Source organism: Bufo gargarizans, chromosome 3 (assembly GCF_014858855.1).
Source record: "Bufo gargarizans isolate SCDJY-AF-19 chromosome 3, ASM1485885v1, whole genome shotgun sequence".
Taxonomy (NCBI): domain Eukaryota; kingdom Metazoa; phylum Chordata; class Amphibia; order Anura; family Bufonidae; genus Bufo; species Bufo gargarizans.
In genome coordinates, this window is record NC_058082.1 from 322,264,650 (window position 1) to 322,290,163 (window position 25,514).

At 44.7% G+C, this 25,514-nt stretch overlaps 1 protein-coding gene across 3 annotated transcripts in view; it reads right to left on the bottom strand.

Annotated features, from left to right (window-relative positions):
• Positions 1–21,449, bottom strand: part of RSPO1 (R-spondin 1) — a 181,257-nt gene extending 159,808 nt beyond the window's left edge. For 2 of the 3 annotated variants that reach the window (XM_044286163.1, XM_044286162.1), the window contains exon 1: positions 21,110–21,449. The gene's annotated coding sequence lies outside the window, so the exon portion shown is untranslated. Of the gene's footprint in view, positions 1–19,994; positions 20,146–21,109 lie in introns of all 3 variants that reach the window. The other variant, XM_044286164.1, reaches the window with a different exon arrangement.
• Positions 21,450–25,514: the final 4,065 nt, after the last annotated feature.

The window sequence follows — 25,514 nt, forward strand, 5'->3', positions numbered from 1 at the left end:
TCTTCCATGCTACTAACACTTATTGATACAGTGCCAGAACCCAGAGGCACTTTCAAATGTCTGAAATGAATATATACTGAATAAGGCGGTCTCAAATCCACTTCTGGTGTAGAGGTGGCTACTCACTGAAATGAAATGATATAGACACCAGCGGCGTCGCTAGGGCTTTTTATCTGGGGCCAGGGCCCCGAATCAAACTACCTCTGCCCCAAACCTCGGGACTCGGGTGACTGGTTGTGACTGGCTGCAGTGCCGCACACTGCGATATTACATCTATTAAGGCAGCTACTCTGCTTACATCAGCTGCGGCATGACATCTGATTTCTGGGCTCAGCTCAGCTGACTCACTCACACAGCCGTGTGCCGTCGGCGCCAGCGCATGACTTAAAGGGATGTAAGAACTATTACGGGCTAACCGTCACTAAAACCTGTCCCTAAACCCCCAGACCCACAAATGACACGGAGACCTTCTGTGGTAAAACGGGCCGTGGCCTAACTTTATTAACCCAACATGTTCACATGTTTCTTTTAATCAAACAATTATGCATTTCCATAATAACATATATATAACATATATATATCTACCCAACATAACATGACCACGGCCAACCAACCCGACACTGCAACCCCTTGCATTGTAGAAGGACCCCGGAAGGCAACCAATCAAGCTGTACTCTTACTCATCACTTTTACTAGTATCACCACATTACCCCTGGCAGCGCTCACCGACCCAAGGGCACCATTTCTTAGTTCCAGTAAATAACCCTGTAGGCCCAGTTTGCCAAACAGGGGCCCCAGCGTACAGCTTAAAAAACACATGCGTTGCACATTTTCACATGCAGTGCACCATTTTCACCCTTGAATTACCTTCCAGGATCCTTCCCCCTGCCTGCCCCTCGAGACAACCACGAACCTCTAAACAAAAAAGGGGAGGGTGGGCGGGAACTTCCCTCAGGCTACTGACTGGTCAGATGGACCTCCCACTAAAACCCTGCATCTTATACTGCCCGGGAAAATGCCCCAGACACACACCCCCTGCCCTGAACCTGACCTCCCCAGACACACAGAATACTTAACCCTTTTATGCCCTTTTGTCTTCCCCCCAAGTCAAGCCGCACTTCACTACGGCTGCGCCCCGCTCCGTTGCTTCTTCTGACTTAAAGGGATGTAAGAACTATTACGGGCTAACCGTCACTAAAACCTGTCCCTAAACCCCCAGACCCACAAATGACACGGAGACCTTCTGTGGTAAAACGGGCCGTGGCCTAACTTTATTAACCCAACATGTTCACATGTTTCTTTTAATCAAACAATTATGCATTTCCATAATAACATATATATAACATATATATATCTACCCAACATAACATGACCACGGCCAACCAACCTGACACTGCAACCCCTTGCATTGTAGAAGGACCCCGGAAGGCAACCAATCAAGCTGTACTCTTACTCATCACTTTTACTAGTATCACCACATTACCCCTGGCCGCGCTCACCGACCCAAGGGCACCATTTCTTAGTTCCAGTAAATAACCCTGTAGGCCCAGTTTGCCAAACAGGGGCCCCAGCGTACAGCTTAAAAAACACATGCGTTGCACATTTTCACATGCAGTGCACCATTTTCACCCTTGAATTACCTTCCAGGATCCTTCCCCCTGCCTGCCACAGATGACCAGAGGTGACACCTCACCTATGGGCGTCTCGCCAAACTCTCAGGGCTGTCTCCAAACCCTCCTGAACACCCAATGCCCACAAATCAGCCCCCACATCATTGAGGTGAACACCATCAGACCGTAGGAACTGAGGCGAAGCCGCCTCCAGATCTCGATGACGCACCACAAAACCACCCAAGCGCTTCACAAAACGCCCCACCTCCTTATTTAGCTTAGCGCGGGCCTTATTCACCCTATCCACAGACCTCGCAAGCCGCCAACTCCGTCTGGCCACCACATCGGACCACACCAGCAACAAACCCGGGAAATCAGACAATAACCGCAACAGGTCCAATTTAATATCGCGAATTACATCTCGCGAACACCGAACCCCTAAGTCGTTGCCACCAACATGCAGCACCAAAATGTCAGGAGGTCTATCCAACGCCACATTAGCCCGCAACTCGGGCAAAACCCGCCCCCACATCAGACCCCGCAAACCAATCCACCTAACCTGCAACACGGCCGGATCAAAACCCAACTGTCTTCCATTCCGCCGCACATCCGCCCGACAAGCCCCCCAATACACGTATGAATGACCGAATATCCAAGCCAGACAACCGTCAGACCCTATAAGAAAACAGAACAAAAGAAAAAACACATTAACAGACCCACTAAGACCCCATGCCACAATAACAACTTACACAAGATGAGGACGGATATAGGACCGGAAGCAAGACGACTCCCAGCGACCAATCCGCTTAATAGCATCCTCACCCAAACCCCACCTGGCAGCCTCTGTCGCAGCGCCAATGCGAAACGAATGGGCCGCATAATCCAGAGCCGGCAAACCCACCGCCGTCAAGCACTTCCTAAAAACCGCCACAAACTGAAACCTCGACAGCACCGACCCATCCTGGTGAACCAGCAGAGATCCCCCGACCTCCGGCCGCAACTGCAAAAATTCCTCCAAACAACGCACAGGGCAAAGCACCGACCCCATCAACGGGCGCAACCACACACGAACACCCTTACCCAGTTGATCAGTCTTAGACCGGCGTATCAAACAACACAAACCATCCTCACTCACGCACACATCCTCCCGCAGCAAACCTCCGCCCGAAGCCCTGCTGCGAGCCACCAATTCGGAGATCCGAAAGGCCCCAAAAAACGCCAGCGAAAAGGCAGCACGGAACAAGCAGACCTCAAAAACAGAACAACACACCAACGCAGCCCCATCCCACAACTTCCGCAGTACCTGAAATGAAACCGGGCGCCGCGTATCACGACGCACAGCCCCGCGGCGATAACCCTTTAACGCCTGCCGCACCAAGAAACTCCTGGACACATCCGGCAACCCCCGGAGTCGCAACCAAAACCCCACAGCCGCCACACGTTTTGACACTACCGAGAAAGACACCTGGGAAGAAAAAGACTCACCCAACCAATAAACCAACAATGTCTGAAAATCACCACACAAATCACTCCCACCAACCTGATCCAGCAACCGCTCCCACAAGACCCATACCGCCGAATAAGCAGACCACGTGCTGGCACTCACAGACCGCTGGATCAATCCCGAGGACAACCCAAGGCCACGCGCCAGAGCCACTGGGGACAAGGCAACCCACGAACCTCCGCTCCCGGAACCAGCTGCCGAAAACGATCCCACTGGAAACGAGAAAGGGAGTCCGCAATTGAATTATCCACCCCCGGCACATGAACCGCCACAAAACAAGCATTCAACTCCAAACCCCTAAGCACAAAATGCCGCAGCAACCGCAAAACTGGGGGAGAACTAGCCGTCTGTTTGTTGATCACCTGAACCACACCCAAGTTATCGCAATAAAACCTCACCCGCTTATTACGCAACACATCACCCCACAACTCAGTCGCCAAAACAATAGGGAACAACTCCAACAATACCAAGTTACCCAACCAACCGGCCGACCCCCACTCCTCCGGCCAAGACCCAGCACTCCACTGCCCTTGACAAAAGACCCCATAACCGCAGGAACCCGACGCATCCGACCAAAGCTCCAAATCCACACTAGTAACCGGTTCCTCCATCCACACCGATTTACCGTTAAAACCAGTAAGAAAACCCCTCCAAACAGCCAAGTCCGCACGGACTTCAGCCGTCAACCGAACATAGTGAGTCGGAACCGTGACACCCGCCGTCGCCATAGCCAGACGCCGACAAAAAACCCGCCCCATGGGCAATATGCGGCAGGCAAAATTCAACTTGCCCAAAACAGATTGCACCCGCTGAAGCTGCACCTTCTTCAACTGCCCCAACAAAGCCACCTCAGTACGGAAATCCTCCACCTTGTCAGCAGGAAGCCGACACTCCATTGCCATGCTATCAATCTCAATGCCCAAAAATCGAATCAACGTGGAAGGGCCCTCCGTCTTTTCAGGGGCCAAGGGAACCCCGAACCGAGCCGCAACCCGCTCCATAGTCCGTAACAAAACAGAACAAACCCGCGACCCCCCTGGACCCAAAAACAAAAAATCGTCCAGGTAGTGCAACACCGAATTCCACCCCGCCTCCTGCTTCACCACCCATTCCAAAAAGGTGCTAAACGTCTCAAACAACGAACAAGAAATGGAGCAACCCATTGGCAAACAACAATCAACATAAAAACGATCTTCCCACTTAAAACCAAGCAAATGAAAACTGTCCGGGTGAATGGGAAGCAAACGGAAAGCCGCTTCGATATCCGTCTTGGCCATCAAAGCCCCTTGCCCCATCAAACGCACCCACCGAACTGCCGCATCAAAAGAAGTATAAGAAACCGAACATAAGCCCTCATCAATGCCGTCATTCACCGACCCCCCATGCGGATAAGAGAGGTGATGAATAAGCCTGAATTTATTGGGCTCCTTTTTAGGAACAAGCCCCAAAGGAGACACCCATAAACCCGGCAAAGGACACTCAACAAAAGGCCCAACAACACGGCCCGCTGCCACCTCCTTAGCGATCATCTCACTAACCACAGCCGGACATCGCAAGGCCGACCTCAAATTACGGGATGCCACCACAGGCCCCACCGCAGTGCATGGGATCCTGAACCCATCCGTAAAACCGGAGAACAGCAAGGCCGCCGCCTCCCTATCCGGGTACTCACTTAGAAAGGGGGCCATCTCGCCCACCTTCACCGGCGTCACCCCTCTTCTGCCCAGTCTCAGAACTCTTCCCTCTACCACGTTTAAAACATCGCGACAAACTGTGGGCGCCGCCGCAGCCCGAGCACTCGTGCTTATACCGGCAGTCCGTGAAGAACTTGCAGTGTCCCTCATTATATTGCCAGCAACAACCCCTCCTACTGCCACCCTGGGAGTCCGAGGCCGAGGAGCCCCCGGCCGCTCCCCGAAAGGGCTGCTGCCCCACCTTTGGCGCCGACATCAGCCGCATCCACAGACTAATGTCCTTGTGATCCCACCGAATGTTAGGCCGGACCGCCTTCCTCTGCCTAAATTGCTCATCATAGCGGAGCCACGCCGACCCGCCATAAACCCTGTACGCCTCCCCAATCGCGTCCATGTAGCAAAACAGGGCCGAACAATGCTCCGGCGCCTTCTCCCCAACAACACCCGCCAAAATAGCAAACGCCTGCAACCAGTTCATAAAAGTACGAGGAATCAACCTGTATCGCCGCTTCTCCTCGTCCTCCTTCTTGCTCTCATCCACTCTACCCCTATCCAGATTAAACTTCTCCAAAGGCAGCAAGGAAAAAATCTCCACATACTCGCCCCTCCAGATTTTCTCCCTCACCTCCATTTTTAAATGGGCCCCCAAAGGCCCCTCAAAACAGACATAAATCTCCCCTCTCGCCGAATCCGCCAGCCTCACATCCTCACCGACCGCCCCCTTATCAACGCCCGCTGCGCCACCACCAACCGCCCCTGTGGGCACTGCTACCGCCACACCCGGCAAACCCAATCCCCCCGCCGCCTGCGGCGAACAAGGCGCAGAAACCGAGGGCGACCAGACCGCCGCCGGGGACGCCCCAGTCCCAGAACCCGCCACCGCCAATAAGGACAATATACTCGCCAGCATTTCCCTAGCAAAAGTCTGAGACCCCAAACCCAGCAAACAAACCCCACCCCCCACCCCCGGAACACATAAAGCCCCAGTCGTCTCCATACCTGGCCGTCCCTGGGCGGTCCGCCCAGCAGCCGCAGATCCACCGGAAGCCGCCCTCGACGATCCAGCCGAAGATGAAGCCGGCTCCACCGCCGGCCGCGGGCACCCGTCATCCTCAAGTCCAGAACCCGGATCCACTTCACCCTCTTCCAGGGCCAGCTCCACAGGCACCTCATCAGCAGTCCCGGGAAAAACACAGGACGAGTGCGCCACCTGGTGGCACTGCTCCTGTACCACCAGGCCAGAGGAAAGAGAAGAACTCCCAGCTCCAGCCGGAGTGCAGTACCGCATCTCACCAGCAGGGGCGCAGGAGGACACACCAGGCCCGGAGCCAGCGCAGACACTGCTCCGCACAGCCACAGCCGCCCGCCGCCCGGATCGTCCACCAGCTGCACCAGCAACCCTGCGCCGCTCCTCCACACGCCGGACATCGCGATCCTGGAGCCGCCGGCCTGTACCACCAGGCCGCGGCCGCACCGCCGCCGCTCCAACAGCAACAGGAAGAAGGCCCGCACCGCACGCACCTGCAGCCGGACGCCCCACCGACTCCTCTGGCTCCACATCGCGGACAGGTAGGACGCGCCGGGCTCGCTCGCCCCGCGGGACATCTCGGGGGGAGGACGCCGCACCAACAGAAGCACCCCCTCGCCGATGCCGGGAAACAGGCCGGGCTTGGGACCCGCCTTCTCCCGCAGGCCCGCCGCGCCGTGCAAGATTCCTCCCGCTGCGGCGGGGTGAGGCAGGCAGCGCCTGCACCGCCGACCGCAGCGGAGGGTCCCCGGAGGGGCTCCTTAGGCGCCGACGAGCCCTGGGGGTAACATCAGGGCTCCAACGTTCAGGTGGGGCAGACCTGCGAGCCCGAGGCCGCGCAGGGGGATCCTCCGGGCTAGCGGCAGGGACCCCCAACGATCCCATAAGATTCTGCTGCAGCCACTCCATGCCCCGATGTTCAGCAGCAGCGCGAACCGCGGCCAGCATATCCTCCAGGGAGGCCATAACCTCACAATCCAGCGTCCACAAACCACAACCGCCAACTTCCCTCAGGCTACTGACTGGTCAGATGGACCTCCCACTAAAACCCTGCATCTTATACTGCCCGGGAAAATGCCCCAGACACACACCCCCTGCCCTGAACCTGACCTCCCCAGACACACAGAATACTTAACCCTTTTATGCCCTTTTGTCTTCCCCCCAAGTCAAGCCGCACTTCACTACGGCTGCGCCCCGCTCCGTTGCTTCTTCATACCGCTGCGCTAAGTATGGCAGCAACGACTGCAGTGGATCTTCTAACCTGATTAGCTGCTGGCTCCTCCTCACTTCTCCTCTTACTGGTTATCCTGTAGGTGCACAGGAAGTCAGGCTGGCTTGGCTGCTCCTCGCTCGTCTTATCAGTACTGGGCTGGCAGGAAGTGAGGCTCAGCTCAGCAATAGCCTGAGACAGAGTGCAAGCTAAAAAGTTTTGGGGGACCCACAAGAACAACAGCAGCAGTGGCAGTGCAGCAGGAATATAGAGGTGTGTTGTGTTGGCAAGACTCAGTAACACAGCAGAGCAGGCAGCGTGACAAAAGCTCCCAGTCATAAAGAGGCAGTGTCCCAAGGCCTGAGTGTGTTAGGAAACTAACAGGCAGAAAGAGGCTGCCTGGGCTAGAGGGAGTGATGTTATTTACATGGGACTGTATATTGGAGGGTGCTCTAGATAGAGAGGGATGTTATTTACATGGGACTGTATATTGGAGGGGGCTGGAGAGATGGTGTGATGTTATTTACATGGCACTGTATAGTGGAGGGAGGAATATAACTAGAGGAGGCACTGCAAATCCAGGGGACATTTAAGGCATTCTTATTACTACTGGGGGCTCTATAGGAGGGAATTATAGATCCACCTTATTTCTACAAAGAGCACTATGGGGGTCTTATTACTACTGAGGGGTCTGTAGATAGCTTTATTACCACTGGGGGAAAATAGGGGGCATTATTTCTACTGGGAGCTCTGTGAGGGTATTATTAATACTGAAGGGCTCTTCTACTAATGGGGGCACTCTTGGAGAGCGTTAGCACGATTGGGGGCTATGTAGGGGCAGTATTACTAATAGGGACACTCTTGGGGAGCATTATCACTGTTGGGGACACTGTAGTGGGCAGTAGTACTAATGAGGGCATTCTAGAAGGGAATTACTATTGGTGGGACTATGAGGAGCACTATTACTATGGGGGGGGGGGGGGGGTCTATCAGTATGGCAGTTCTTTTTCTTCAGGATAGTATTTGGGGATATTGGGGAGCACAGCGAGCAGCAGGATAACACTGTGGGGACTCCAGGTTGGGGGATGATGACAGAAAAGTGATGAAGCTAAGATGTCTGTGTCACACTCTGCAGAGACGAGGTGTGTCTGAAAGACGTTGTACATACCAAATGGAAAAAATTATGACAGAGAAGATCTACATTGGAGGAGACGCCACCTGGAGGCACTGGATATGACAGATATGTGCTTCTGTATAGCAAGTACAGCAAAATGCGGTGTGGGGGGAGGAGGGACTTAGAGAATTGGGCCATATTCGTTGGGGCTTGGGCCCTGGATCTTTTTCGACCCTAGCAATGCCCCTGATAGACACAGTCAAGTGTGCTCCCTGGTTGTTTCCATATGTCTCATTCATTTCAGTAGAATATAACCACTAAGTGTGTTTTCCTGAGATTATGGACGAGGACTCCTCATTCCTGGGATCAGACTCCAGCTGTTGAACCCCCACCAAGAAGACTTTTATGGCATGAACATATTTGAGTGGAAACCCTCTAATTTATTATTTATGTCACTTCCTATTTCCTTTGAAAAGCTTTTATTGCCCTTCAAATAGACATATTACTTACAAGGTATAGCTATTAGTGATGAGCACCAAAATATTCGGTGTTCGGCCTGAACACATATATTCACTATATTTCTATATATTCTTTTTTTTTTTTGAATATTATTAATATTCTAAAAAAATTAATATATAGCAATATAGCAAATATTATGTAATAATTATGTAATAAGTCAGTGATAATATCTAACACTGGAAAAGCTGGGTAATAACTCAGATAGATCACTGAGTTTTTACCCAGCTTTCCCAGTGGGGCATAGGCACAAAATTTGCCTCGGGTACTTTGCTCATCATGGGTAATTGATCAATGTTCCTCACAGTATTATTGTGTTATTAACATGCAATTTTTGTGTGGTTTGTGGGTCCACCATTGTGCTATGGCATATGACTTGATGATTGGATACTCTTCTGACAGGTCACTGGTTTTCCCAAACCACCTGCATGCAGTTCCATCTCCACTGTATGTCCATTAATGTATCTACTGTGGGCACTTTTTTTTATGTATTATGTATTAGTGTTTATTGCAGCTAGTATCTGTGGTCACCTTGCATACACACTTTGATATGCGGACCTATTGACACACTTCCATGTGTCATCCTTGACTGGACACGGCTCCGGCCTGTTATTGGTCCCCACTCATCGGGTATATATGGTTGTATTATCAATTTTTATCCTCTTTGCACAGTGATAGTTTAACTTATCTTCATTGTGCATCCTGGGGGCTATATGTACATGTTTTACCCAGGGACATTTACACCATCATTATATTGAGCTGAGTACCTGTGCGATTCCCTCTATCAGGGGTTATCAGGAGTGAGGAGATCTAGTTACCTCCTCCTCCTCTTCTTTTGTCTTCACCTTGTCTATTAACTTTTTTACTAATAAAGATTTACTACATATTACATGTGCATATTTTTGTATCAAGAATATTAGACTTGTCATAAGACTGTAAAACCAATAGATGGCACTGTTCATAACTCCATACAGCCCTCTATTGGTTTCATAGTCTTCTGACAAGAATATTAGACTTGTCATAAGACTGTAAAACCAATAGAGGGCGCTGTTCATAACTCCATAGCGCCATCTATTGTTTTTCATCGTTTTATGGCAGCTGAAAAACAAGGCAGATTCTGCTCATTTGCATGTCTTCCCCATAAGCCCATGTTTATGCAAATTCGTTTTTACATGACAAAACTGTATAGAAAGGTTATTGAATATTATGTTAGGACAATCAGAAAACTTTTTGCTGCCCTAATGATATTGATCTAGGTGTGCAGGTCCACCCAAGCCATCCAACAAATGCAAAATAATTTTTAGATTTATTGGTTCTCAGTTCGATGAGAGCTGGTTTGGAATGTCTCAAAGTGCACAAGGCTGCCATTGTAAGGTATTCTGGTTGTTATCTGTCTCTTGTATAGATTGATGGCTTGTACATACCTGGCTTTTGGCATATAGCCTTTGTGTGGTTGTCTATTGTATGTCATACTTAATAGGAGTCTAAGACGCATCCAGCTATCCTCTTAATGCTGTTGCTAAACCATTTTGATGGGGTTTCCATCAATTTCTAACCTTTTTATATGAACCAGACACCTTCTTGTCTTCTGGGCAGGGGGTGCCTGGTTGTCTCCCATTGACTTCCATTGTATTAAATTGTATTCGAGCACCTGAATTTTTTGGCCGAGCACTCACTAATATCTATTCAAATGTTTTTATATTTGCTATGCTTTTCTAGTTCTTCTTGCTATACTCAGTTTTTCTTATCTGTTCATGCAGGATTCAATGTATAGTGCAACATATTCAGAGCAAATTTTACTTCCAGCTCTTAAAGACTGTTTTAAAAGAGTGTAAGGAATGCTTCTTCTTGCCAGATTCAAATTTCGAAAGAAAAACAGGATGACGCTGTAAAATAGTTGCAGTGCGGATTAATATAGTCGGTTTATGTTCAGCAGATGCTTGATCTGCTTTGTAGAGAGTAATGTTCAGAGGAGACATTGGGATGGCCTTAGCAGATTGCTCTTTTGTACAGAGGAGTGCTATTTGATGTGTATAAAACTATATAAGGACATATATGTGATGTGTAAGTAGTGTTATATGCTAAATATGACATGGCATTGTGTTTTTCAGCAAATGAAGGGGTAATATTAACCCCTTAGGGACGCATAACGTACCGGTACGGCATGTTTCCCAAGTCCTTAAGGACCCATGACGTACCGGTACGTCATGGGTTTTAAACGTGATTGCGGCGCGGCGGGGGTTAATTGTGACAGGATGCCCTCTGAAATCATTCAGCAGGCATCCTGTCACAACGCTGAGGGGGGTCATGTGACAATTCAGACCTGCGGTTTGCGGCTTTACCTGTGGTTGGGGCGGCTGTGCGGCGGTGCCATCGGCTCCCCATGCGGCTGTGGGGGGGACCAGATGGCATGGAAGGCAGCGCGATGTCTAAGGAGGGCATCGTGCTGCCTTCCGGTGAGAAGCCTGTGAGATCCAGCCCCCTGGATCTCACAGGCCCCGGAAGCTTTATGAGTAATACACACAGTATTACTCATACAGCCAATGCATTCCAATACAGAAGTATTGGAATGCATTGTAAACGAATATACCCCCCAAAGTTCAAGTCCCAAAGTGGGACAAAAAATTTAGTGAAAAAAAGTTGAAAAAAAAGGTTTTCCCCCAAAAAAATTAAAGTTTCAAGTAAAAATAAACAAAAACGTCATTTTCCCCAAATAAAGTTAAAAATAAATTGGTAAAAAATAGGGGGGAAAAAAAAAGTATACATATTAGGTATCGCCGCGTCCGTATCGACCGGCTCTATAAACATATCACATGACCTAACCACTCGGATGAACACCATAAACAACGTTTGTAAAATCAGTTTTGAATACCTTGAGGGGTGTAGTTTCTTACATGGGGTCACTTTTATAGAATTTCTACTCTAGGGGTGCATCAGGAGGCTTCAAATGGGATGTGGGTGTAAAAAAAAACAGTCCAGCAAAACCTGCCTTCCAAAAACCGTATGGCATTCCTTTCCTTCTGTGCCCTGCCGTGTGCCCGTAGAGCGGTTTACGACCACATATGGGGTGTTTCTGTAAACTACAGAATCTGGGCCATAAATATAAAGTTTGGTTTGGCTGTTAACCCTTGCTTTGTAACTGGAGGGGTAACCGGCAGGGGTTCACAAAACCACAGCAAAACGCTTCAGTTTCAACAACCGGCTAGACTTGTTCAGAACAGATCCGGTTTTTATCAAAAAGAAAGCAACGGATCAAGCTCTAAAACCATTGTAAGTCAATGGGCACTGGATCTTGCAACGACTTTGTGTCCAGCATGGGAATGCAACAAACTGTAACGGAATACATTCTGGTGCACTCTATTTTGATTTGTTCAGTTTTCTCTCCATTGACAATGAATAGGGACAAACTGAAGCCTTGTGCTAAGGTATTGAGAGCCCATGCGGATCTCAAAACCGGACAGCACAACGCGAGTGTGAAAGTGAGCCTTGTACAAAAAATGTCATCTAATGTAAGTACAAAAAGGTAGAGCAAACATGGATGCTGGCTATCTAGATCACTTTATTAAAGGGGTTCTCTGGGCTACAGATATTGATGACCTATCCTATGCAAATTGGAAATCAACTTTAGGAAGTGACATGTCACATCTTGACACTCATTGAAATGTGCTCATCTGTGTGTGGACTCACCAGCAGTTCCTATTGCAGGCCCTGGTAGAAATTTGAGAGTCACCCTCCAATTTCTGCCATGGATTCTGAACCACATTTTTCCTGATTATTTTTAATTTTTTTGCCTTAGCAGAGGGGAGATTTACTAACAACTCACATAACAACAAAATTGCAACCATGAGCCACAACCTACAGAAATCACAGTACACCCAGGGGTAATATGCAAAATGTCTACATAGCCTATGATTCAAATTGTACCATGAGGTATAACATAATATTGAAACCATATACTGATCTGCTTAAAGAAACATTACATCAACTGGAATATAGTCTAAATTCCTCAAAATGCAGAATGTAGAACCAGCAGATCCTGTAACTGGCACTTCAGCCATCCTGCATCAGTATTGTTGATGAACATGTGCAGGGAGATAGTTGAAAAAGTGTTCTATACAGTTCTTGGGATATAAGAGGGTTAGTATGACCAAGTATGCCAGGAGAAGAACCAAGGAGAAGAGCTCTAGAGCCCACCATTACAAAATTATCATGATCTACCAACACATAACTAAAGAAGTTAGGAAGGTCTTTGGCCCCTATTGAGTTGAGCTTTCTTTTGATTTGTCTGGAATATGTCCATTTGCTATTCATATTTAACGGTGGAACAAATAGTGCCGAGCTTCTGAGAGCGCTGATTGGTGAAGTCTCAGTTACCTCTCTTGGCCAAGTATCTCATTTATCGGAAATACTGGATTTACACATATAGGACTGAGAATTTCAGATAATTTTTTTTAACATTTATACATAATAACGAAAATGAACAAATTCATCAAATCCAATTATTATCAGGCAGCATACGTTTTTCAGGTTGGTTTGATATGATCACCAAAATTCCACAGTGAATTTTAATATTATAATGACATTTCATTTGTCGCTATTGTACCATGGATTCAGAAATTGTCTGCTTGTGGGTTTGAATTGGTGCCGTTCAGTGGTGGTTCATGTAGCCATTGTTCTGTGTGTCCTGGCCTCAGGTGTTTGTGTTGTGAATTCTGCCTTACTGTACTTATACCCTTTCTCTGTTCAGTATTGTGTGAGCTAATGGTCTCTAATGTGTTTGTTAAGTCTGCTATAAATACCTGAGTTCTTTATCAGGTATATGCTTGAGTCCTGTGTCCTGCCCTGGTTGTGCAATATGTCATGGCCTGTTTTGATCCATTTGAAGTCTGTCTGTGCCCTGTATTGGAGTTTATTTCTTAAGTCTGCATCTGGATTGTTCCGTTTGTCTGAATTCTAACATAGTTTTGTATGCCTTTACTGTGAGTCTGTTCTATGCATTACTATGTACTCTGCTTGACCTTGTATTGGATTTGTATGTGCTCTGCTAGAGTCTGTTTGGAGCATTATCTGTCTGTCAGTGTCTGCCAGCCTTAGTCTGTTTTCCTGTACCCGCTGTATCTGAACTATGCCCTGTAGCGATAGTGTGAGCATCTTGTGTTTACGTTCACCTAGATGTCTTCTAGTGACCGTTATGTCTCTGTGGGTTCTTGAAGTCTGTCTTACTAAGTTTCTACACATGTATTAATGGGTTCCTGTAATGGTTATGTCTGGGTTCCTGGAGTCTGTCCGTCTGCCAGTGATCTAAGTTTTCTCTTGCCTGTATTATGTGTTTGCCTTGGATTTTCCTGTATTCTACCTGGTTCTGAATTAATGCCTACTCTGTGTCTCTGGTGCTTTGCACTAGTTTCTCTGAGTGCCAATTACACCAGGGATATCCCAGGACTTAGCAGTCTGGTGACTCCTCTGCTGCAAAGTCCAGATCCCTGTACAGGGGTTAAATGGTGAATACTGGGGAGGCTCCAGAATAACACCATTAGGGCTTAGCCCTACACCAAACTGGTTTGTTGGCATAGTGGTTACACAACCATTTTCTGTAACACTTACTCAAAAGGAAATAAAATTATAGGATTTACTTCTTTACATTTGCAACAATTTTACAGAGTCCTGCCTTATATAGCTACAACTGCTTGTACTTCTCAGACAACATAATAAATGTGTTTCCCATCAAGGACTAGAGTCATGACTAGCAAACATGTCTAGTATGGCCAAACTTAGCTATCAGCCGAACCATGGTCATCCCAATGCAAAAAGGAGGGGGCTCTACCACAAAACGCCTTTGCCACTGCTTCTCTCATGGAGACAAAGCAACTAAATAAGGTAAAAAATATCCAATAGTTAATTTCCTTGACAAGGTTCACACACCTTTGATTGTTCGCAGATATCATCAATGATGACAATGATGATATTTATGTCTTATACATAACAGCACCGATGCACAAATGAAAACTATTTGGCATATGCATGCTGGAACTTGCTAAGCATTGGAAAGTAAGCTCCTATAGGATCATCTCATAAGCCGCTTCCTGCCTAATAGATGCTACCTGGCAAGAAGACATTTGTGATCTCCAGTTGGGCCACTGATATAACTTTACATAAGCAGTTACTAATAGCTTGTATTTCTCATCCTCTATGACATCACTTAGAAGCGGCCAGGGTCGACAGTGATTCTTTCTGCTGTCGTCATCTGATAAGCAATTATGGGTGGTATCATTTGTTATGTCGAATCAGATGAACAGTAAACACTTGAGATACTAAACAGTTTTGACATCTGCTTCCCTAATCACAACATAATTACAAACTATATTTACATGTCCTCAGATCATCAGGCCCATTATATAAAGTCCAATTATAATAAACACAGACAGCTTCTCATCTCCCATCATTTTACTTGTAATGTTTAGCCATCATATAAAGAGAAGTAACACAACCCTGCACACAAGGAACATACTGCCGATAACTCTGTAGAAATATAGAGTGGCCAAATTATTACCGATTGTCCATTTTCTGATTACTATTGACCAATGTGTATGTAAGTTGACTATATGACACTATTAATATAGGCTTTGTTGATATTCTGTTCCATTTGCTATATTTCATAAGCAATGTCCCCTGGTTGAGCTAATCTTTTGTGCGGCCTAGATAGAGGTCCTGTCCGTAAGATGGCTGCTGGTGGATCATGTGACCAGACACATCACTCAGCTTCCTCCATTGTAACACACTGCACCTGCACTAAACCCCCAACAGTGCAAGTGGAGATGGCAGGTACAGTAAGTTTGAATGGATGAGACTGAGTGATTTACCTGTTCACATGACCCTCCATCAGCAGCCATTTTTTTAATAGGACCTCTGTGTAGACTGCACAAGAGACCTGTCCAACAAGTAAGCATAGTACCATTTGAAATGCAGAAAGTTGTGCAGAATATCAACAAAGGCTATATTAGTATCATCGTACAAACACTTTGATGAACAGTAGCCAGAAAGTGGCCAACCCTTTTAATGGCAAGTCTCCCGTTATCATCTACTATAATGGCAGAACTGTAAATGTTAAAAGGCAACTCCAGTCTCAACTGAAAGCTAACATTTACAGTATATTTATTAAAAAGCATACCTCCCAACATTTGTACTCCCATTCATGGACAATTGTTAAGCCCAACCAGCTTGCCTCATAGGAATGTCCTCAAATCCTCCCACTTTGGGGAATATTTGCATAAAGCCAGCCCCTTTGATGTCAGTTTTGAAGAACAATACCACAAATATGGGATGGTTAGGTGGTATAGTATGTGTTGAAAAGATCAAAAAAGTAGAACTACCTTGACTGGAATTAAACACAAAAGAGATTTATCAAAAGTCATGCAAAGTAAAATGGAACAGGTTCTCATTGCAACTGACCAGATCACCTTTTCAAAAGGAATCTTATTAGTTACTAGTTTTGATAAATCTCTACCAATCCCTCACTTTTTACCTCAAGTCACAGAATTTAGGAATCTGGAATCTGAAATGCTCCTCTGTGGAGGACTCATTTAAGATACAGGAGCTGTCGCAGCTGTCTGCAGAACTTACAAGAAGGTGACAAGGTGATCACCAGAAAATAGCTTTAACTGAAAAGTTAAATGACTTTGCAGGATCAAAGTGTTAAGAATCCTTCTTCATTCAATATCAGAGACAGATACAGAGATACTGTAGCTAAAGTTTAAATTCTTCAGAGCAAAGAAACTTTTGACAGCATCCCAAGGGTTTAGGCACATGGTCTGCACAGACTGTTGTCCCCTTGTGTTGCATACCAATGGGTCCTGTTTTATAAAGGGGATTTTCCAGCAAGATTTCAAGAATAAGGGTTAGCAGAGGTTGAAGGGCATCTGTCAGCAGATTTGTACCTATGAAACTGGCTGATCTGTTGCACTTGCACTTAGTAGCTGAAGGCATCTCTGTTGGTCCCATGTTCATATGTGCCCGAATTGCTTATAAAAATGTTTTAATATATGCAAATCAACCTCCAGGGGCAATGAGGGTGTTGTTGTTACTCCTAGAGGCTCTGCTCTCTCTGCAACTGTCGCATCCTCTGTACTTTGATTGAGAGGGCCAAGCAGTGAAAACATCATCACACCTGGTCCTGACTTCTCCTAAAGTCAATCAATGTGCAGGGGCTGCAGCAGTTGCAGAGAGAGCTGAGCCTCTAGGTGTAACGGCAATGCCTTCAATGCTTCTAGAGGCTCATTTGTATATATTAAACCATACTTTTTCTTAGCAATGGGAGCACATATAAACATGGGACCACCACAGATACCTTCAGCTGCCAAGAGCACAAGCAACAGGTCAGCCAGTTTCATAGGTACAAATCTTCAGATGCCCTTTAATAACCAAAAAGAATCACTACTCACCTCCACCAATTCCCTACTGTTGTTCTGGTTCACACTTCTCTTTATTTTCTGGTCCTAACTGGACATACTAGATGTGCTGGAAATTCCAGGAAAGGCTAGCTCAGTCAATCACAGGCTGAGGCTGGTAATGCCATGGTCAGTGATTGACAGATACTCTTTTGTGTTTTGGACCTACTCTTGGTTTTGGCTTACAAATACAGTTGCAAAATAATGACCAAATACTGAATATGTGAAAATGGCCTAAGGATAATGTAGGTTTAAAAAAGAAAAACACCTCCTAGGTCAGTATTAAAAGTCCTAGCCAAAAAAGTCATGTTGAGCTCATAGATGCGTCTCTGAAGAAATGCTGGAATCCAGTCTCATTGGTTTTAATCTTGTCTATTTTTTTTCTTAAAGAGCCTCTGTCAGCATGATCAACCCTTTTAAACCAGGCATATTGCCTAGTATGGTTAATCACGCTGAGTAAAATGGTATCTTTATTTTCTATGAAGAGTTAATAATGGCCATGATATATCAACTTTTATGTTTATGTAAATTACATTGTTGGAGCACCATGGCTCCTGTGCAGTAGATCTGATAAGCTCGGAAAACAGCACACATCATATCCACTGGCTGGGCACTTGCTTAATGGATCTGCTGCTTCCCAAACTCAGGAAGCACTGAGCCTTGCCGATGCATTGAGAACACCAGGCTAGATGAGATGTCTATCCCAGTCACTGAAAAAGGAGTGGGGGAGGCGGGGACAGGGAGCACGGGCATTGCACAAAGGGTGCTCCTAGCTCCATGGCCATTCCTCTGGTGCTCCAACTACATAAATATAAAAGTCAATATATTTTGACCATTATTAACCCTTTTTAGAAAATAAATATATTGTTTTACTCAACATGATTAACCCTACCAGGCAATATTCCTTGTTTAATAGGGATGATCATTCTGAAAGATGCTCTTTAAAAGAAACACAGTTACCTAATAATTTAATTTGTTTGACTATAATCTAGAACAGGGAACAGCAACCTCCGGCACTCCAGCTGTTCAGAAACTACAACTCCAAAAATGCTCCATTCACTTCTATGGGAGTTAGAAGAACAGCTAAGTATGTTTGCGTGATGGGTGTTGTAGTTTTACAGTAACTGGAGTACAGAAGGTTGCTGATCCCTGATCTAGAATCGTAGTTCGCTTCATTATAAAATAAAAATGACTTTTTACTGGGATTTTATGTCTAAAGACATAAAACAGTCTGAACAATCAGATCTTCAGCATGGGGTTGATGGACAGAGTCGAATGGCAAGCTTGTATTGAGCCAGGAGTTAAATTAAAACTACTTCAGTATAAACTGCAGTCACAGTGCCCTAATAATATGACAAAAATTAAACTCAGTCAAACAGTCACTGACTATAGCAGTGCCTTAATAATGCAACAAAGATAAAACTTGATTAAGCACCCTCCATCATAGAAAATAAATAGTAGGTTGACCTTACAATTTTTATATCATCTGATCCAGCACCTTAAAGAGGACCTACCACCACTATTGACATGTCAAAAAATACCAATTCTGGAGCAGTTTTTATTAGACCTCAGTGTTGTGTTACTCCTTTTGTTGACTTTGTCAGATCTGATTGGACACTATCAGTCTATGTAGGGATACCCCCCTTCCCCAACTGATAACATCCATTGTTATTACAGGTAGAATAAAATTATTCATTGCAACACACATATCAGGAGAAGTGACAGGTCCTCCTTACATAACAACTCATATCAACATCTTTGATATCTGAAGTGAGCGATCATTACTGTGAACCTTACAGTTCTCTTGGTTCAGCTTGCTTTTCCTTTTTCTTCAATTTCCATATGTGTGATGACAATTTTATGAGTAAGAGAAACCTGGATGAAGATTAGACCATTTACCGAGATAGAGAAGGAGTATGCTTTTTGTAATCTATAGAAATCATGCCAAAACGAATGAGAGAAACACTATGCTGGCCTAAAACTCCCTCTAGCAGCAAATTTGCCTCTGGCATATACAGTATAGGATTAAATATTCAGCCTGAAGAGCATGTCATTAATAAACGTGCGTGTGATGTCACCTTGGCTTCTACTTCTCCACAACACTGGATAAGGTTACCCAGGGTGGACCATGAGACAAAATGTGTCTTTTTGCAAAACTAGAACGTGTTTCTTTATTGACACATAGACTATTGTTACACAGGGCAATCCAATATAATATTAGGGTATTAGCTAGGAAAGATTTAATCAGCTCAGTCATCGGAGCTTTGTACGTCTCCTGAAAAGCAGAAAATGATACTTTTTACTGTAACACTGCCAGGTCCCCCGCTTATGTGGACTCAAAGCGGCAGCTAAAGAGGTATCAGGTGTTAGCAGATTTGTTAGCTCATAAATGAAAGCTTTTAATCAGTGGGCGTGCCAAGAAGAGAAAGCACATGTTCCTGGCACGGTAGCAAGCTAGGGTAAAACACTACCTTCAGCGAGGAAGCCCAGCTTCTCAGAATTGTATATACCGTATGTCACTGACTAGACTTCCAGGAGGCATATTTAATCTTGAGATTTGAGGAAACTGGAAGAATTTGACCAAGACGCTACAAACCTAATCTTTTTTGAGTAGTTCAAGGTTTTATGCTGATTTTAATATTTCTCTTGAAATTTAGTGGTGTCAGCGGTTAGTTATTTGACATATTTGAGAATGGATGAAGCTCTCCCTCTAAGAAATGGTGTTGAAATAAAGGAGATCTATCTACCTGTATGGGCAGGATACAGTATGTCCAAATTTTGGGGGGAATGTAGTTTCTGATCAGAGATTTTCTTAGTGATAATGCTGATCTTTTTGATCTGTCTGCTAGGTGGCCATCTGTAAGACAATACATACCATTTCTTCTAGAACCCACTTGTACTGTATTTGCTTCTGTCTTCATCTAGCTTCTCCTTGGTTTCAGAAAATATGGTAATTTAGCTTAATATATATAGACATAAAGAATGCCATTTTTTTAGTTACTTTTTCCAGCTTGCATCAGTGGCCACTAAATGAAAATTAAAATGTAAAGTGCAATAGGTCAAAAAAGACTCATTGCTTAAGCATGGGCAAAATGTCACAAAACTCGCACAAGTGCTGAAGTCAATTTGTTTCAAGCTCTTCACAAAGAGGGAAAATTGTTTGAGAAAATATATAAAGAGAAATATCTCCACGCCCTCTCTCTGTTCTCTGTTGTGGAGTAACTAACTACGACCTAGTTATGTCTGTTTTAAATTAAAATGGAATTGTAAATTTGACCTTGCAGAAGCTACTTTTCTCCAAACACATGCACATATTACAGAGCAAACCTCACGCTCTCTGTTCCGTGATCCAAATCGTGCAAGAAGAACCGTCCCCCCCACAAAAAAAACCAAAAACATACTTTTATCCTAATGAATGTTAAATTCCAAATCTGATAACTAAAGGATCTTCTTGGCACCAAGCCTGTTAAACAATGTGAAAAGCAACAACAGAAAATAGTTTTAGAACTTTTTTGTGTTTTTTGCTGCTACAGTCTTGACTTCCACACCAAATTACGAAACGTACGTAGCAGAGCTCAGGTCGCCTGAGCTCCTGGTGATATCACAATGTGACTTTACGTAGGACTCCAGATAAGCCTACTACAGTAGCTCAACTCAGAGAATTGTCATGATGCACAAGCAACACAGCTCCAAAGAGTCAAACAACACATTCAGCTCTTCTGCATCTGTTTCAAAAAGTGCCTGTCGGTAAATCAATGCCTTCTGACAATTAAAGATGTCTGTTTCTCCTGCGAAACTAAACTGTTTGCATTTTGCCTTCAGGAGACATCATGGCACATATCTATCCTGCCTATACAAACAGAAGTACAAATGGTTTTCACTCTTCCTAATTGTGGAGTCAGGCTTTTGTCTTCTATCCCTTTACAGAAAAGGTGTAGAAACCAACATGAAAGCTTAAAAATATATTTCTTAAAATTCCCAAAATCTTACCTTCAATATAAATTCCACTTGACGGAGAGGATGGATGTGTTTTAATAAGCAATCCTTGCAAGAAAATCTCCCCAAAAGCCAAAGAAAATGTATAAAAGTCTCCAGAAATGTGGATTTGATTCTTCTGATTTAAAGGAGAATAGAATTCAATGCTAAATATTGTCTCGCAGAAGACAGCTAGTGATAACTCCAACTGGATTTCAGAGAGAGCAGAGAGAGAGGGGTCTGGCTGTGTCTGTATTGTAGCCCATCAGCAAAACCAAGTGTTCAGGCAGTGAAAAGACCCAGCGTGTTTGCTGCTCTGGCTCCATCCACTTTCATGCAGTCGACTGACTCTCACTTTCCCTCTCACTTTTTTAAATGACCAAAGCATCCAGTTTTTCCCCTCTAACTTAAGCCAGATATCTGTTGCATGCCAGTGCCACCTCCTCTAGGGATTGACAGAGGATTTTAACTCTTTGCTGCTCAGTTCTACATCAGGAACTAGTGAGATATAAAATCCTTCCTTTTAAAGGGGTCCTTTACTTTTTTTTATATCAACACTGAGCCTGAATACGGTCACCAAGTGTGAACCTTGGAGATGGTGACAGAAAGACCTATAATAATTTATATATATATATCAACATTGTAGTCTATAGTATGGGAATTTCTTTGTATTGAATGATATTCGCCCACCATTATAGCATAAGGAAATAACAATTACCAAAGAACCGTAATCCCATTTAACTAATTAAAGAGGCTGGTAAAACCTAAAGCACTAGTGTTTTTTTTTTATTTACTATTTTTAACTGCCTCTTTTGGATACTTTGCACCTTAGCTGACAATAAGATGTCTCTTGTTAGGCAGCGGGTGATCAAAGAGCCTTCCCATGGCCTCTTGAAAGAAAATGCCGCCCTTTAGTGTCCGGAAAAGACAGGTGCTAGTATGGTGGGGGCATCTTTCAGTAGTCATGTGCCTTTTTCTAGATGTGTCAATCACCTAGGACAAAAACATTCCCAATAGTGATGCCAGATAGAGTTTTAATTTGGTTCTAAACCTTAGTTTGCTAAAGTATGGTTAACGCCGCGGTAACAGGTAGACTTGAGCTGAGATCCTGGGGAAGAAGCTTGACGGCAGTCAGGCCAGGTGATTCCTCATATCAGAATTTGTTATTAATCGGATTTTTCCTAGAAGAAAATATATTCATGCATTAGTTTCTAAATATGAACTAAGTAAAGTAATAGGGGTTTTCCAAGATTAGAAAAAAGTTGTCCAAAGGGAGGAAATGCCATAAAAAGCAACAAAATAAACATTACTCGAGTCATAAATCCCCCACCACTCCAGTACATAGATCAGAAAACATGGTGAAAGGGAGGAAATGCCATAAAATAACCTAGAACCATTACTCAGTCAGTTAATCTTTCGTCAATCCAGCACAGTCAATCCTGTCGTCTGTGCCCACTTTTGTTTTGCTTGCAGCAGTGATGCATCATACACTGATGTGACTGTTGAGACCAAACACTGGCCTCAGTGGACTTGTGTGGTACTTGTGTGACTGGCTGCAGTGGCCATGTACTACATATCACTGCTGCAGGAAAATCAACAAACACAGGCAGAGACCATCAGAGTGGCGGCACTGTCAGGCGTGTAACTATAGGGGAAGCAGGGGAAGAAGCTGCTTTGGGGACCTGACCCAGAAGGGGCCCATCCAGGAGGAGAACAGTATTACACAATGAAATGATATACAGCGACAGTATAGACAATGTAGGAAACGGATGGAACAGCTGTCGGGCCTGCTCTGAGCGAGTGATCTTTACTATTCACAGGAATGGGGGCGGCATGAAAGGAAGGGGTTGCGAAAAAATTACTGGGGGAGGAGGGCCCCATTCAAAAATTTGCTGTGGGGTCCAGTCATTTCTAGCTACGCCACTGGGCACTGTAGTGATGGGTTAATGGAACAGGTGAGCATTTTTTTTTTGTTTTTGCTGTTTATGACATTTCCTAAATTTTTCATTTTTTTTTGTTATCTTGGGAGACCCTTTTAAGTCTAGAAAGGTACATATCTAAAGGAAGTGCAATCAAAGGGGTGATCGGAATATAAAACTCATAAAGCTACACTTAGTGACAGAATGTGGACTCTGGATTATAGATGATGGTGGAATATAACTCTTTACCAGTCAACCTGTTTATTGTGTAGCTGACATCACTCAGAAGAGAAGGGGTTCTGTGTAACATATCGCTTTCTGTGTAGAATGCAAGCATTCACAGAAACCACATGCGAGTCATTGTTCTCATGCACAGTGACATGTCCTGTCTGGCGGGGTGTAAACGCCCAATTCACCGAGCACTGTAAACAAACAGATCACACTCCAGACCGTAGAGGTAATATTCCTATCACTGAGGCGCACGGATACTGGACAGAAAAAACATATCTGGTTTAGCCTACAATATTTCACTTACAACAAGGTGCATTTTTTGATACTTTGCAAAATCGGTATTATAATCTGAAAATAGCAGGCTACATTTAAAGATGGATACACAGGTATGGGAGGGAATTTTTCTGCAGCTTTCCTACTTTATTGTAATGATTCATGGCTTGTGTTTTTTGTGGAATTGTGCTGTGGATTCCATGCTGCAAATCTGTGGCAATCATAGTGAACATATTGTTAACCCCTTACTGACCAGACTGTTTTGGGCCTTAGTGACCAAGCAATTTGGATTCCAAGAGCTATAACTATTTTGGCTTTTTTTCAATATAGCCATATGAGTAGGGATGAGCGAACTTTTATTTTACAAGTTCCAATTCAGGGTTTGGGTTTTATTACAATTCCGTTATGGATTCCGTTACCACGGGCCATAACGGAATGCCTTTAAGAGGCATTCCGTTTTGCATTCCATCATAATAGAAGTCGATGGGCCGCATAATGGATCCATCTGTCCTCTCAAAAACATTCCGTTAAGCATTCCGTCATAGAAGTCTGTTATGGCCCGTGGTAAAGGAATCCATAATGGAATTGTAATAAAACCCAAACCCCAAACTTGAACTTGTAAAACACAAGTTTGCTCATCCCTACATATGAGGGCTTGTTTTTGAAGGACATGTTGTAGTTTAACTTACTAATTACATTTTATTAACTCTTTCTGGATGGGGGATGTAAATAAGCAAACAAGCAAAAAACTGCAATTCTCAATTTATTTATTCATTTTTTATGCAATTCACGATGCAGGATAAGTTGCATGATAATTGTGTAGTGCAGAACTCTGACAGGCAATCATCTTATCGCTTCTACAATACACTGTACTGCTCAAGCAGTACAGTGTATTACGCTGTCAATACTATGCTGACATGTACTATAAGTCTGCATCAGAGACATATAGCCTGATAGGCATACACTTCACTGCACGTCATTAGGCACCCCGCTGCCATGCAAAGACAACAGCACCCTAATGGTTGAGAAGCCCCCTCCCTCTAAAACACATAAATGTCACAGTCACTATTGATCATGGCATCTACGGTATTAAACAGCATGGATCGCATTTATGCTAATCTGGGCCATTAGAACAGGAGCATAGCTGTCATGAGAGAGCCAATGCAGTGCTTAGACTAGGCTGCAGTCAAGCCTAAGGCCCGTCAGTGAAAAGGCATATTGGTGGTCACTAATGGGTTAAAGTGGTTATGCCAAGATTTAAGCTTATCACCTATCCACCAAGGGGGGCATAAGTGTCTTATTGGTGGGGCTCCAACCACTGGGAGCCCCACTGATGATGAAAATGGGTTCCTATGTGTACTGCCACTCTAATGATCTCTCCAGCAGTCCCATAGAGATGAATGCCCATGCTTGACCGTGGTTATACTTATATGGTGGATGGGATCCCCATTTTTGTGATCGGCAGCAGTCCCACTGGACAGACACGTATCTCCTATAATATGGATAGGGAAGAGTTTAAACCTTGGTACAGCCCCTTTAACAATTATCACTATCAATGTGTATGTTAACAATAGTTGAAGGATGGAGATAGGCCAAAGTCCACTACAAAACTAAATCTTTAGACTAGGCTTGTCCATTTCTATCTGTTTTTGATCATCTGCATTATCGGCGGATACAGGATTGTAGATGCTTTTTATAATCAATTTTCTTTCAATGAAATTCCTACCACATGAGTGTAAAGCCTGGCCTCAATATTGTGATGCTGACACAGTGCAAACAGTGTCCCAGCCATTCCGCTATCATAATGCTGTTTTCCTGCATTGTCACATAGTGGACTCTCTTGCATGAAGCTGAAGGCCTTTCACTAGAGTGGACTAATGCCTTCGCCTCCTGCTTGTTAGAATTCCCACATTACACCTATGTTCTCAAATTGTGTGCAATAAAAATAAGTTTCATTCTCTCCTTCTCCTCCTCCCAATAAACACATGATAATGAGA